Below are 13,912 nucleotides of genomic sequence, written 5' to 3'. Positions count from 1 at the left end.
AGACGTGCTACCGACTGAGCCAACTCACCGCCCTTAAAGATGAATGAGACACAAAAAAAAAGAAAAAAAAAACCGGACGTAATCCACCGGAGCAACATTAATGAAGATATTATCAGATTAGGCTGAACTTGCATATGCTCTATTAACATATTCTGTCCGTAATTAAAGCCAACTTTCAAAGCAGTAGCCTTATCAAACTATTCAAAGGTTACCAAGACTTGAAATTGAAGAGTGTGCAAAGCGTTATCAAGAAATGAAAAAAGGCCTCTAACACATACCTGATGTCACAACTCTACAACAAAAGGGCTGTACAAACACTGCTAAAAACACACTTTCCTATCCACTTTATGATCCAAAATTTAAGAGTAATGTGGAAGAACTATAGCTCTTTCAGAAAATATGAAAAACCCAGTATTGACTTGGTTGACCGGTTTCACCATTTTTTGAGTCCTCACGTAAAATCAAGGGGTGCGACTTTTTCTTCGTTTTGTGATGCACGGTCATAATATAGGAAATATCGTTACGTGCATGTAACAAGCTTTCATTTCTGTCACTAGGCAATAGTTTGCATTGTTCTCAATTTGTCTTATGTCCATTGCAGGAAATTTTAAGTGAGACTAGAAACTTTGTTCTATGTCATTATTCATACATAAAATTACATTTATTCATATACAGGCTATATATATATCTATATATATAAAAGTCTCGAACTACTGCTGCTGCTGCTGCTGCTCGCACTTGCTCGGTGCGCTCAGGCGGAACGCCAAGGGCATTCATAGGTCATTGCATTGAAAAACTGCCTGTGTCATTCCCACTAGGCAGGAGGGATGATGCGTGTAAAATCGTGCGAATGTGCACTTAGTTGACTCAATACAGCTCTATAGTTTATGTGATATAAATCCTCTTCATTTCAACATACAGTATCTGTAATCACATCTTACCCACTTGCAAATCGACGTGTCTATAACGTCCTCGAGCTCCTCCCCTCACCCCCCCCCCCCACCCCCCAATAGCTCTGGAACATGGCAACAATTTAGAGGTGAGTTTTCGTTCGAGTGTTTGTCGAGTTTTTTTATTGAACATGATGTAGATTATCTACGTGTATGCGAGAACATCGTACACCCACTCGTTTGTTTCCGTGTAAGCATTTTTACCGTAAAGTGTCTTCATCGTTCGTCTTCCAAGCATCGGGTTTTCACCCTAGTTTTCTTCATCGTAGTTTTTCACCTCGATTTTTTTTTTTTTTTTTTTTTTTTTTTTTTTGCGGTGCAAGATGTTTTGTGTATTTTTTCTACGGTAAAATGCCATCGTTGATGATCTTCGTGTATTCATTACTAGTTTTCCACCTCCGTTTCATTTTTGTGTACGACTAGCTAACTGTTAGCCCGACCAGACGCTGTAGTGTAAGTACGCTGTGCGAATACAGCATGACGCTACGTACGTACAGTGACTGGGCTGTGTATAGTTAGCTAACTGTTAGGTCTGTGATGTCTGTATATCGTTTGCTGATGTGTTTTGTGAGCTGAGACCAGAGAGTGACTATGATGGGAGTGATATCCAGGGTTTTGCTGTGGTTGAGATGATAGTGATGATGATGATAATAATGATTCTGGTGATGTTGATGTATGAACCGTTATGATGCAATTTATTTCATGTGACCATGAGTGACATGACGTTGACGAGAGTGACAATGAAACGGGGGCTGATGCTCGCTCGTGCACAGGAGTGGTCTAGATCTAGAGACCTGCATTTTATCATTTTTTCCCCTTTTGCTTGTTTACTCGGGTTAAGTGCTACCAAAATTTGTGTCTCTGAAGAAACTCAACGAAAAGCTTGACAATAAAGTTTGCATCAGGTCTCATTCTGTAGTAAATATATTAGATCTATAAATTGTGATGCTAATTTAGTTTTCATTTACAACTCGATGAAATCCCTCTTTCTTTGCTCATTTTTCAACTAATAAATTATTTAGAACTGTTCTTAAATTCTGATGTACTGCATTCACCATTGTGTGAAATCAATAAAAAAAGAGCCTGCTGAGCAGATGTTTCATTCTATCCTTTTCATTTCCTCCCTATCCTCTTGGTTTCCTTCCTAGCTGTCACATTCTCCTTTGACCCTGGATGGACAAAAAACATTTCCATCTCGCCATGTAAAGACAGAACACATACCATCGTGAAATATTATGACATTAGAATGATTTTAAAAAAGCATGTAAGTGATCAAAATTCTTGTTTGTGAAAATAAATAATAAATGAAAAGTAATTTCTCATGAAGCAGTTCTTTCAAATGTCCAACACTATAACACTAACAGCTTCGATAATGAACACTATAACACTAACAGCTTCGATAATGATCTTTATGAAGCAAGTTACGTCCGATTTGTTTTTTACCACACAAATCAGATATTGTCACGCACCCTATGAGGAGATCGATTATACACTGTATCACGATACCACGCGTAATCACTGCAGTTGCTGGGGCAACAAAGATACATGCGCGCTGTAAACATGAATATTGATTAGTTTCTCAGCAGGCTCGAACCTCTGATAGGTGTTTCAGCCAATAAGAGACATTCAAAAATAGATTTCTTTGCATAAATTATTTGTCAGAGTCCCAGTAAGGATCTCTGATTGGTTAAAATCATTTTACAGCTCCTGGCCAAGTCTGAGGTAGTAGGACGCTCTCTTTTGGTCATAAATAATGCAACCCACGCTGGTTGTTGGGTGTGACTGGGATGGGTTAAAGACTCCAAAATCTATATCTAAGAATGAAAATGTGTGATTTGTTATTCTCATGTAAAGTAGATATAGTATGAGATACAAATGTATGAGATAATCATTTGAAAACACTTTTAATGTAGATCTGGAGGGGCTAAAAATTACCCAAAATAATTCTATGCCAAAAAATTACAGTTACAAACATAACTACATAAAACTACCAATGATAATTCTCAACTACACAAAATAATATGCAAAAAAAGAGAAAAATATCTTTTAAAATCAATTGAAAACAGACTAAATAAAGATTAGTCAACACTACACAAGAAAGTTCTAGGCAGAAATGAAAATAAAAACAAATTTCTACCATAATATTTACAGTTATAAACAACTACTCGATACTACCCAAACAATAATTCTACTTGCTCAAAACAATAACACAAATGTAAACTAGGGCCCGTTTCATAAAACTTGTCATCAGTGACAACTGCCACATTTCTATGACAAATTTGCTCTCAGCCAATCAGATGCATGGATTTCAGTAGCTTATCACATCTATGACAACTTGTCACTAATGACAAGTTTTATGAAACGGGCCCCACCGTTAAACGACACTGTCGTCAAAATACATATCCCACAATTGCGTAAACTATAAAAAAAAAATCTACAGTATGCTTGGGTGACCCGCACCTCGTCATAGTTAATTTTTGTTCATATTTGTTGTTGTTATTTTAAAGATCGAAAGAAGAGAGAGAGAAATGGGGCCCTATACAAATAATTTGCCCTAGACAGCACTTATAACATAAAACAAACATTATAGATCTTAAAGAGATATAAACAAGAATATTAAATGCATACCAAGTCTCCTCGAGGGAGCTCATATCGTCTCCACGAGGGAGCTCATATTGTCTCCACAAAGGAGCTCATAAATTCTCCACGAGGGAGCTCATATTGTCTCCATAAAGGAGCTCATTACGTCTCCACGAGGGAGCTCATATGGTATTGATGAATACCTCATATTCTTAAGACAAACTCAAATAACTACACAATACACGCGCGCGTGTACCGCACACTAACTCATCCACGTGCACACACTCAACCACATACACACACCTCCAACCACGCACAGACACACCCATACCATGGTTCAACCCAAAATAATGTACAGTATTTAAATAGAGCACACACACAATGATATGTTTTTTACAAAATAGATAAAATTACTATAACTGTATCATTGTTTCGAAAGAAAGAAGAAGAAGAAAAAAAATATATATGCAGTGTTTATATCAAGGAGCTCTAAGGCGTTGATACAGAAAAATATTTGCAGCAAACAACGGAGAAATATGATACAGATATAATCCTGGAATCAAAGACGTATGAGTATACCTGCGGGCTTCAAGCCCCCAAAAATAAAAAAAGTACAATTTAGTGCCAGAAAGTGGGAGTCATAATAATCTTCAAAATAAATTCAAACCACAGATTTAAAGTATTAATTAGGTGCAGGCGACTCATACGAAAGGGGATTAACAAACATTTTAAGTTGTTCTCACCACAAAAATGATGAAAGGTGTATCATTTATAAAATTACACTATAGGTATATGAACGAAAAGATCCCCTGTTCTTGCTATGGAAACGCACGCAAGGAACGTAAGACAATAATATACATGTATATATATTTTATATAATAGAGACCCATCGAGGGAGATGCCGGGATCTGCAGCAGCGAGTGACTCCCCAACCCGCTTGTTGCAGATTCCGGCACCTATGGGCGAGGTGGACGGATGGAGGCCTCGACGTGACGGCTGACCAAGGTCGGCTTGTTGTCGGAGGGGACCGGAGAGCGATGTCCGCTGCGAATGTCATGAAGATCTATTACGCTGAGGATAGGAGAGATTGAAAGTCCTTCCCCTGTGTACTGGGAAGGGGAAAACGAGATTAAATAAAACATAAGTGAAATTTATCACAATCAAGCATGAAAAAAACAAACAAACAAACAAACAAACACAAAAACCCACATATCATTGATAAGCAGATATATGCCAACATGACGTGTGTATAATAGGCAACTCGCAATTATTTATGAAGATGTATGATACATGTACATACATCTTCAAATGCATTCCACAGCAACGAGGGAGACACTATTGATAAACAAGTAATTGATAATAACAAAAATGCATAATAACATATAATACGACGACTCACAAAATATCTTGAAATCTACGTTTGCAAAATGATAAAGTACATGTACATTCTGCAAGACTTTGCAAAGTCCATGCTACAGCAAAGTTATGCAATCTTAAATACTGTGACATTTGTTGGTTTCTTTGACACAGGCAATAACTGCGTCCAGAGCTTTGTGATTTGCGAGTAAATCAGAGATGTTTAGTGATTGCTTATGGATAGCACGCATGAGATTTGTACGTTGTTTTGTGTGTTGTTTGCAGTGTAATAGATAATGTTCCACGGTTTCCAGTGCATTGCACATTGAGCAAAGACCAGTGGGATGCTTACGGATAATATGATAAAAAGTTGCTAATCTGGCTCTGCCCATGCGGAGTCGCTGAGTTATTATTTCATCACGTCTATTCAGACTTTCAAAGGTGAAGGTGTTTGAGGCACAGGGTTGAATGTTGAAAAGATGGCGTCCTTTCTTAGACGAGCGCCATAACGCGTTCCAAGCGTCAAGACATCTATGTTTAATTACATGTCGTATATCATCAACACTTAGAGGAACACTGATTGTAATGTTCTTACGTAAACTTTGTTTGGCAAGATAATCGGCTTTTTCGTTACCCGCTAGACCACAGTGAGCTGGTACCCATGCTAAAGTGATGTCACACCCATTCATTACAAGATTTGAGCATTTAAGAAGGACTTCATTGGGAAGGTCAAGGATATTTGAGGTGTGGTTATTCAAAAGTGTCAAGGCACTGAGAGAATCTGAGAAAATAACAGCTCTGAGAGGGGGAGAGGATTCCAGCCATGATAGGGCAAGAAGAATTGCTACCAGTTCTGTACGACAAATTGAGATGGGTGAAACCCTTTCACTTATTTCATGACGCTAGTGAGGTACGTAAATTCCAATGCCAGAACAGTTAGTGGAGGGATCATGGGAACCGTCAGTGTAAATTGTCAGGTGGTTTGAATATGTGGTCTTTATGGTTTGAAGAGCAGTTTGATGTTGCGCTGAAGGGAGGGCGGTCTTGGGACATGAGCTGTGAAGAGAGAAGTCAATATTGGGATGTTCAATGGACCAAGGGGGACTGGGATAAACATGCATTGGTTGCAGCTTTAGGAAAGTGTCCGTAAGCGGCTTGACTCGGAGAGCGAAAGGAAGTTTGTTTTGTGGCCATTTATTCGAAGAGTATTGCCACCAGTTGACAATGGCTTTTCGGACGGGGTGAAGTGGGGACAGTGTGTATATGTAGGCGCAGTAATTGAAGGCGGCCCTTTCACGGCGTATATGGAGTGGTGGTTCATTACATTCTACTTGAAGTGCATGCAGGGCAGTGGATGGTAGCGCGCCGGTGCATATTCGGAGGGCATGGCCCTGTACTGTATCTAGTTTGCTTGAAAGGAGCGGGGATAAAGAACCATAGATTTCACAGGCGTAGTCGAGATGAGGGCGGACTAGAGACCGGTAGAGTAAGAGAAGGATTTGTGTATCGGCGCCCCAGTTTGAACCGGTTAGCGAACGGAGGAGGTTTAACCGTTTGTTGCATTTCATTAAGATGTCTTGAACATGAGGGGACCATGACAAGGAGTAATCAAGGGTAACCCCTAGGTATTTATGAGAAGGGACGACTTCAAGCGGAGCGTTCTGGAGACGAATGCAGAAACCTGTGGGAGAAACTGGGCGAGAGTGAAATATAATCACTTTAGACTTATTAGTAGACAGAGTCCATACTGTGTCATCCAATCAGAGATGCTATTCACATCGGACTGGAGTTTTGTATTGATGTGACGAAGACTGGTAGAAGAATGCCATAAAGCGATGTCGTCAGCATACATAGACACGTTTGATGCACAATAATGTATAATTTCATCAATAAACAAATTGAATAATAGAGGACTAATGACGCTACCTTGCGGGAGGCCAGCTTGGCATGTACGAATGTCTGAAAGTGTGGAGTTTATTTGCACCTGAAAAGTTCGTGAGTCCAGAAAACTTTGTACCCAGCTTAGAAATCGGCCTCGAAGTCCCACTGAGTAAAGTCTGGAAAGCAGTGCCTGATGATTAATAGAGTCGAAGGCTTGACAAATGTCAAGAAAGATAGCGACCGTATATCCTTTACTGAATAGGGATTTCCTTACTTCGGATTCTAAGCAAAGGAGATTATCGAGAATTCTACGATGTCGGAGGAAAGCAGACTGATAGGAAGAAATTAAATCATATTTATCAATAATGTACGAGAGTCTACGGACCACCATACGTTCCATGAGTTTACACACAATAGGTGTGAGAGAAATTGGGCGGTAGGAGCTGATGGAGTGTTTGTCCTTGCCAGACTTTAGTATGGGCTTGATAATGGAGTGTTTCCATTGGGGCGGGATCACAGACGTTTCCCAACTCATGTTAATAATCTCTAACAGAGAGCAAAACATATTGTCATTTAAATGGCTTAACAACTGTTTGTTGATTCCATCGCCCCCAGGGGCTGAGTTCTTGGAAGCTTTGATCGCCATTTCGAGCTCTTTGGGAGTGAAAGGAGCGTTGAGAGGAGAATCATTGTCATGTATATAGGATGGGGGTTGGGAAGTAGGGAGAGGGTTTGGGAAGTAGGGAGAGGGAGAGTGGGAGTTAAAGAAGGCTTTTGAGAGAAAGCAACTGCCATAGCATTGGCGATACAGTGGGCGTCATGAGTATAAGTATTGTTTATAAGTATGGGTGGGAAGGTACTCCTGGTGTTATTGTTAGACAATAGTTTTACTTTGCACCATACATCTGAGAGTGGGGAAAAACGGTTCAAAGAGTTGCAAAAAGTAGTGAAATGAGAACGTTTGGCTGATATAATGGTGCGCCTGGCTGCAGCATTGAATTGTAGATAAGTGATTAAGTCATCGTAAAGATATGACTTATCAAGCTTGCGTTTGGCACGATGACGGTCGCGGACAGCTCTCGAACAGGCCGCCAACCACCAGGGAAGAGGTGGGCGACAGGTCGGGGTCTGGAGGGGAATAGAAGCATTAGCAGCTTGGGTAATACATTGTTGAAAAAGATCATACAAATCGTAAATATTTGCTGGACGGGAGCAGTGTGAATGATGTAACAATTCTAGTTCACGCTGAAATAATTCCCAATTGGCTCTTCGAAAAGCCCAACGGGGCGGAAGATTGTCATGATTTTGAGAGGAAGCGCTAGGTATGGAAAGTCGCATTAATGGCAAAGTAAAATGAACACTGCAATATATAAGGTAATGATCACTCCCGAGGGAAAACGGGGATACCGACCAGTTACAGTGGGGGGCTAATGACGGAGGAACAAGAGTGAGGTCAATTGATGTGGAAGATCCTCTAGCAATGTCAAAGCGTGTTGCTGAGGAATCGTTAAGTATAACAATATCGTGATCATTGCAAAATTCAAATATGACTTTTCCGTTGAGGTCCATAGTGGTTCCTCCCCATGCAGGATGGTGGGCGTTAAAATCTCCTCCAATGACATAGTATGGCAGGCAGTCGACTGTAAGTGAAAGTAAATCTTGTGTGGACAATCTTTTTATGGGATTGTAAAAATTTATCACAGTGACAGAAACATTTCTATACAGAATATTGACTTTTAAGCCCTCTAGGTGAGGGAAATAATGAACATTGCTGAAATTTACGTCTTGATGAATAAAAATTGCACAGCCACCTCCACGTGATGAGACGCGATTGCGCCACAGAGCAGTATACTTAGGAATGGAGTAATTTGTGTCATCGTGACACCAGGTCTCTTGCACGAGGATAACATGTGGGGGAGAAGGGGAAGAGTAGATGTGTTGAGTCAGCTCCGCGCCATTAGAGGGGAGCCCTCTGGCGTTCCACTGCCAAATAATGAGGTTCAGATCCATTATTGGTTCTGGTGTAGGAGTTCGAATATCTTTTCCTGGGAAACGACCACATCGAAGCAAGTGTTTGCAGATTGAACAACTAACATGATTCTCTTGTGGTCAGAATCAGCCGCATGAAGATTGTGGATAACCGTGCTCACAAAGGAAACTAGTTTTTCTACTAGGAGAATGGATGTTGTAGGAGGGAGTTGCCGTTTGTTAGTTTGAGTGGAGGCCGTATTTGTATCTGTGGGGACTGGGAGGCTTCTGTGAACCTGGGCCCTGTCAGTAGCCTGTTGGGGTTGAGTAAATGCATGGGTCACATTCACAGTGGTAGGATGGGAGCGAGAAGTAGTGATGGAGGAGGTGGTAGGGTTGGACTTGGAGTTATGAATGGGAGCAGGTATGGTGGATTGAGGAGGAGAATCGGACACATGAGGACCTGGGAAATGTTGCGGGTCAGATTGATCTGGGTTAGAATTCATAGCCTGGGTGTTGGATTGGGTAACCTGTAGTTTTTTGGCAGCTTCAGCGTAGGAAACATGATTCAAAGTGGAGTAATTTTGCACTTCACGTGCAAGTTTGAACTTTGGGCAACCTGCATATGCCGCGCTATGGGGGCCCCCGCATCGCAGACATTTTGGATTGGATTTGGACGGGCAAGAAGAGAGATCGTGGTTTTCTCCACACCTTACACAACGCTGTTTAGATCTACATGTATCTTTTGTGTGACCAAACCTCTGGCAGTGAAAACAGCGAGAAACAGGGGGAACATATACACTTACTGGGAAAGTTTCGTAGCCAATACACACTGATTCTGGAAGTGAGGGGCAGTCGAAAAAGAAAACAAGTACATTGGTTGGGGTGGGACCATCGTTTGATCGCTTTGAGATGCGCTTAACTTCGGTCACATCCTGGCCCGCCAGCACCTCCTTGATGTCTTGTTCCGTTAACTCGGGCGAGACGCTTTTGATGACACCTTTTAGAACAGGAGAGAATGATTATTCAATTTTTTTTTTATGAAGTTCTTCCGTCGAGATGTTTTTCATTGTAACTGATTGACAAATTGCCCTACATCGACGTAAATAAGCACTGAATTGATCAGTGTTTTAGTAGTAGCCATGATAAAAAATCATGGGCGTACATACTCGAGCAGGATTCGAACCCACGACCTCCTGATTACCGGTAATCAGGAGGTCGTGGGTTCGAATCCTGCTCGAGTATGTACGCCCATGATTTTTTATCATGGCTACTACTAAAACACTGATCAATTCAGTGCTTATTTACGTCGATGTAGGGCAATTTGTCAATCAGTTGCAAGGAGAGAATGACTTGTCGTTAGTGACACGAATTGGGTTTTGCAGAATTCACTCAGTTCCATAAGAGTCAGAACCTGTTTAGGATTGAAACATTTGATAGCGAAGGATTTTTGTTTGCGTTGGACTTGAGACACTTTTCCTACTAGCTTGTTTATTTCACGTGCGATCTGGATGGGGTTGATAAGAGTAATGTTTTTGACTGTGCCAATGATAGTTACATGCGGGTTGAAGGGAGGACGGGTGGGTGTGTGAAACAGATCAGATTCGTCATCGGAGCAGGGTTGGGAATTCGGTCGTTGTCTTTTTCTTGAAACTTCAGTAAAGCCAGTGTCGCGGCTGGGGATCGGAGTGGGGTCAGGTTCTATCTCTGAGAGGTTGTTGGGGTTTTCTTCGGAGTCATTAGCGGGAACAATGAGGGGAGGGGCGTCCTGAATTCCAGACATGGCCGCCATTGTGACGGCCATGTAGGGACAGGATCGAGTGGGGATAAACAATAAAGTTGGGCAGGGAGAGGCGAAATGAATAAAAGGGAAAAGGAGGACTAAAGGCGCACCGGACCGAATACGAAGAAAAGGAAAAACCAGGCAAATGACAAGAGAGACCAAGCGATAAGGAACTCTAAAGAAAGTGTCTGAATTTAACTGATCTAGACATGCTGTTGCTATGCCAGTTTATTCTTTTACTTTTACTTTTACTTTGTCTCATTTAATGTACATTTCCAGACAGTCAGTTTCTTGCAGTTTGACCTAGGGGCTTTCTAGGACAGCTTTAAAGCTCTAAATCTTTACAAATTCAAACAAATTCGATTTTACTTAACTGGCAAAAATCAAAGATAAATTTCTCTCCTGACAATAACAAGCTTGAGTAAATAAAATAAAAGAATGAATAATTACACGAATGAAAGCGTGTCATTTTTTTTTTCTTGTAGGTCAGCAAAAGAGATCCGCAAGTAGAGGCAGTGGCGACCTCTGAACGAGTTGGAAGCAATGGTGAATGGAGGAAATACAGCGAAGAAAGTGAAGAGCATTATGCCAACGTAATGCAGATGTTCTGGTATAGACACTTAGCTCAATTGTTTTCCTGGCAAGTGTCTAGCTCTGGACCTTTTTATCGACTTTTTTTTTTTTGCCGAATATAGGCGTTAAGCCGAGTGATGGAGCGATTCCAAGAAATGCTGTTGAATCTCTGTGGCAGGAGTTCTTGGGATCGCGCCATTTCTCGTCTTAACGCTTAAAGTCGGTGAAAAAAAAAACCAAAGTAACAGAACCGTTAAAAAAAAACAAAAAAAAAAGGGGGGGTCGAGAGCTAGACTCTGGCAGGTAAGCTAAGCCTTCCTTACGTCCTTTTGCATTTGTAGACCTCTCATCCTACGATAGCAGCACCGAAACTGTAGGATTCAAAACTTTGCATTGACTTTTTTCCCCCTCAAAATGTGTATTTCACCAACGTGTTCTATTAATGCTGCTGCATGTACCTAATCCATGCGTAACTTTAAATTTATTCTTCCTTAAGTGCCAGCAGACTCTGCTGTGCCCCTATAAACTTATAATGCCAGTGGACTATCGTGCTTATGCGATTTTACGCCTACACCGAAGAGGACAACGACAGAGGATACTCTTGTCTCCGCCATCCTAATGCTACTGCTTGAGACCCAGGGCTCCCTCATAATTTGGAAGTACAGTTGACTTTACGGAACTTAAATAAGAAGTGATAAATTGCTTTTTTTTTTTTGCTCGGCGGTCCGTTATCAGTGCAGTGTCATTTTCTATAATCTCTACGATATCGACGTTGTTATCTCTTGACCAACTTGACATTGTCGTGCTGTGTAAGAAGATTCCGAAGATATTTTATTACTACAGACTTCATTCATTCAGCTGATAGCTTTGTCATCACATCACCAGTAGATTTTCTGAAGGAGAGGAGAATGATATCAAACGAAATATGGTTTTGAACCAAGAAGAAAATGGCCATGCAGCCGAAACTCCAGAGACTGGCGTGCTCAACCCAAGTCGCGGTGGAAAGGAGGCCGAGGCGACCGGGGACCAAGGTGAAGGGAGGGTCGACACCCATGACGACAGCCGAGTTCAACTCAAACCCCAGATCGGTTTCTTTAGTAGCAGCACTGTCATTATCGGCTGCATTGTCGGCTCTGGAATCTTCCACTCCCCGACCAGCGTTTAGAAAAATTCTGGCTCCGTGGGTATGTCCCTTGTCGTGTGGATATCGTTTCTGGTTTGTTTTCTCTAGTCGGAGCTCTGTGCTTTGCCGAACTCGGGACCACCATCCCGAAGAGTGGGGGAGAGTATGCATACATTATGGCCAGCTTCGGTGATTTACCGGCATTCCTGTTGCTCTGGGCAACACTCATCGTCATAAATCCTACTGGTCAGGCGATAGTAGCCCTCACATTTGCCGATTACGTCATTTAGCCCTTCTTCACGGAAGTCGACTGCCCAGCACCCGATAGCTTTGTCCGGATAGCGGCCATTCTGTATCTTGCACTCCTAACTTTCGTGAACTCGTGGAGCGTGCCGTGGGCGACGCGGGTCCAGGATGTATTAACGGTGGCCAAGATTATCGCTCTCCTCGTCATCATCGGCACCGGCCTGGTCAGGATCGCATTGGGTCATACCGAAAATTTCCAAGAACCTTTTAAGGGCAGTGCCAACGGTCAGAGTATAGCCCTGGCGTTTTATGGAGGCCTGTTCGCCTATGCAGCTTGGAATTACCTGAACTACCTGACTGAAGAAATCAAGGAGCCAACGAAAAATCTGCCCCGAGGTATCATGATTTCGTTGTCCATGGTAACGATTATCTACGTCCTGGCAAACGTGGCCTATTTCGCGGTACTCTCGCCCGATGAGCTGGCGGCTTCCAACGCCGTCGCTGTGTCGTTTGGCCGGAAAGTGTTCGGCCCAATGGCGTGGATAATGCCAGTGTCCGTTGCCATGTCAACGTTTGGTGGTGTAAACGGTGGTTTCCTGTCTCTCTCCAGGTTGTTCTTTGTAGGAGCTCGAGAGGGCCAGCTACCGGAATGGCTGGCAATGATTCAAGTCAGCCGCAAGACGCCCATGCCTTCACTAGTCTTCACGTGTTTGCTGTCGGTGATGTATGTGTTCGTACCTACCATCGACTCCCTGTCAAACTACTTCAGCTTCATGACTTGGTTGTCCGTCGGTGCTGCTGTCTGCGGACAAATTTACCTCAGATTCACCCGCCCCGACATGGAGAGACCGATAAAATACATCCTGCTTCCAATCACCTTTGTCTTGGCCTGTGTGTTTCTGGTCATCATGGGTACAGTGGCTGCACCCCAAGACACTCTTATTGGTCTGGCTATCACACTGACAGGCTTGCCAGTCTACTTCCTCTGTATCTGGTGGCAGAACAAACCAGCTGTTGTCCTGAAATTTAATCGAGCAATCACCCGCATTGTTCAGAAGCTGCTGATTGTAGTCGGAGAAGAGAAGGAAGAGTAAGTCATCTTCTTTTGACGGACCCGGCTCAAACATCTCTGTCTCTTCGACTCCTCTGTTCTAGTCTTTACACAAGGACACATTTTCACTGAACTGTAATTGGTTACCAGTTTTCAAAAAGCTGTGACATTTCACACGAAACTCAGTTGTTCGAAGCCTGTTTTCAATACTTCAACTTAATTGGTAAGTCTTCAAATCGAAGAAATTCTGGGATTTTAAGTTGACATTTACCCGTGATACTAAATCTGTCATGATCCTGAATGCTACAATGCGAAGCCCCATTACGATATGCGAATGGTGCTGCTGGTCGCAGTTAGCTGTGCGTACAATGGGCTGCACGCTGCTGGTCGCAGTCAGTGGT

The 13,912-nt window shown here is 42.3% G+C and overlaps 1 pseudogene; it reads left to right on the top strand.

Annotated features, from left to right (window-relative positions):
• Positions 1–12,016: 12,016 nt before the first annotated feature.
• LOC140246814 (Y+L amino acid transporter 2 pseudogene) lies at positions 12,017–13,624 on the top strand (annotated as a pseudogene).
• The last annotated feature ends 288 nt before the right edge of the window (positions 13,625–13,912 follow it).

The sequence above is a fragment of the Diadema setosum genome, chromosome 3 (assembly GCF_964275005.1).
Source record: "Diadema setosum chromosome 3, eeDiaSeto1, whole genome shotgun sequence".
NCBI classification, from domain to species: Eukaryota; Metazoa; Echinodermata; class Echinoidea; order Diadematoida; family Diadematidae; genus Diadema; species Diadema setosum.
This window is presented reverse-complemented; position numbering and strand designations above follow the sequence as displayed.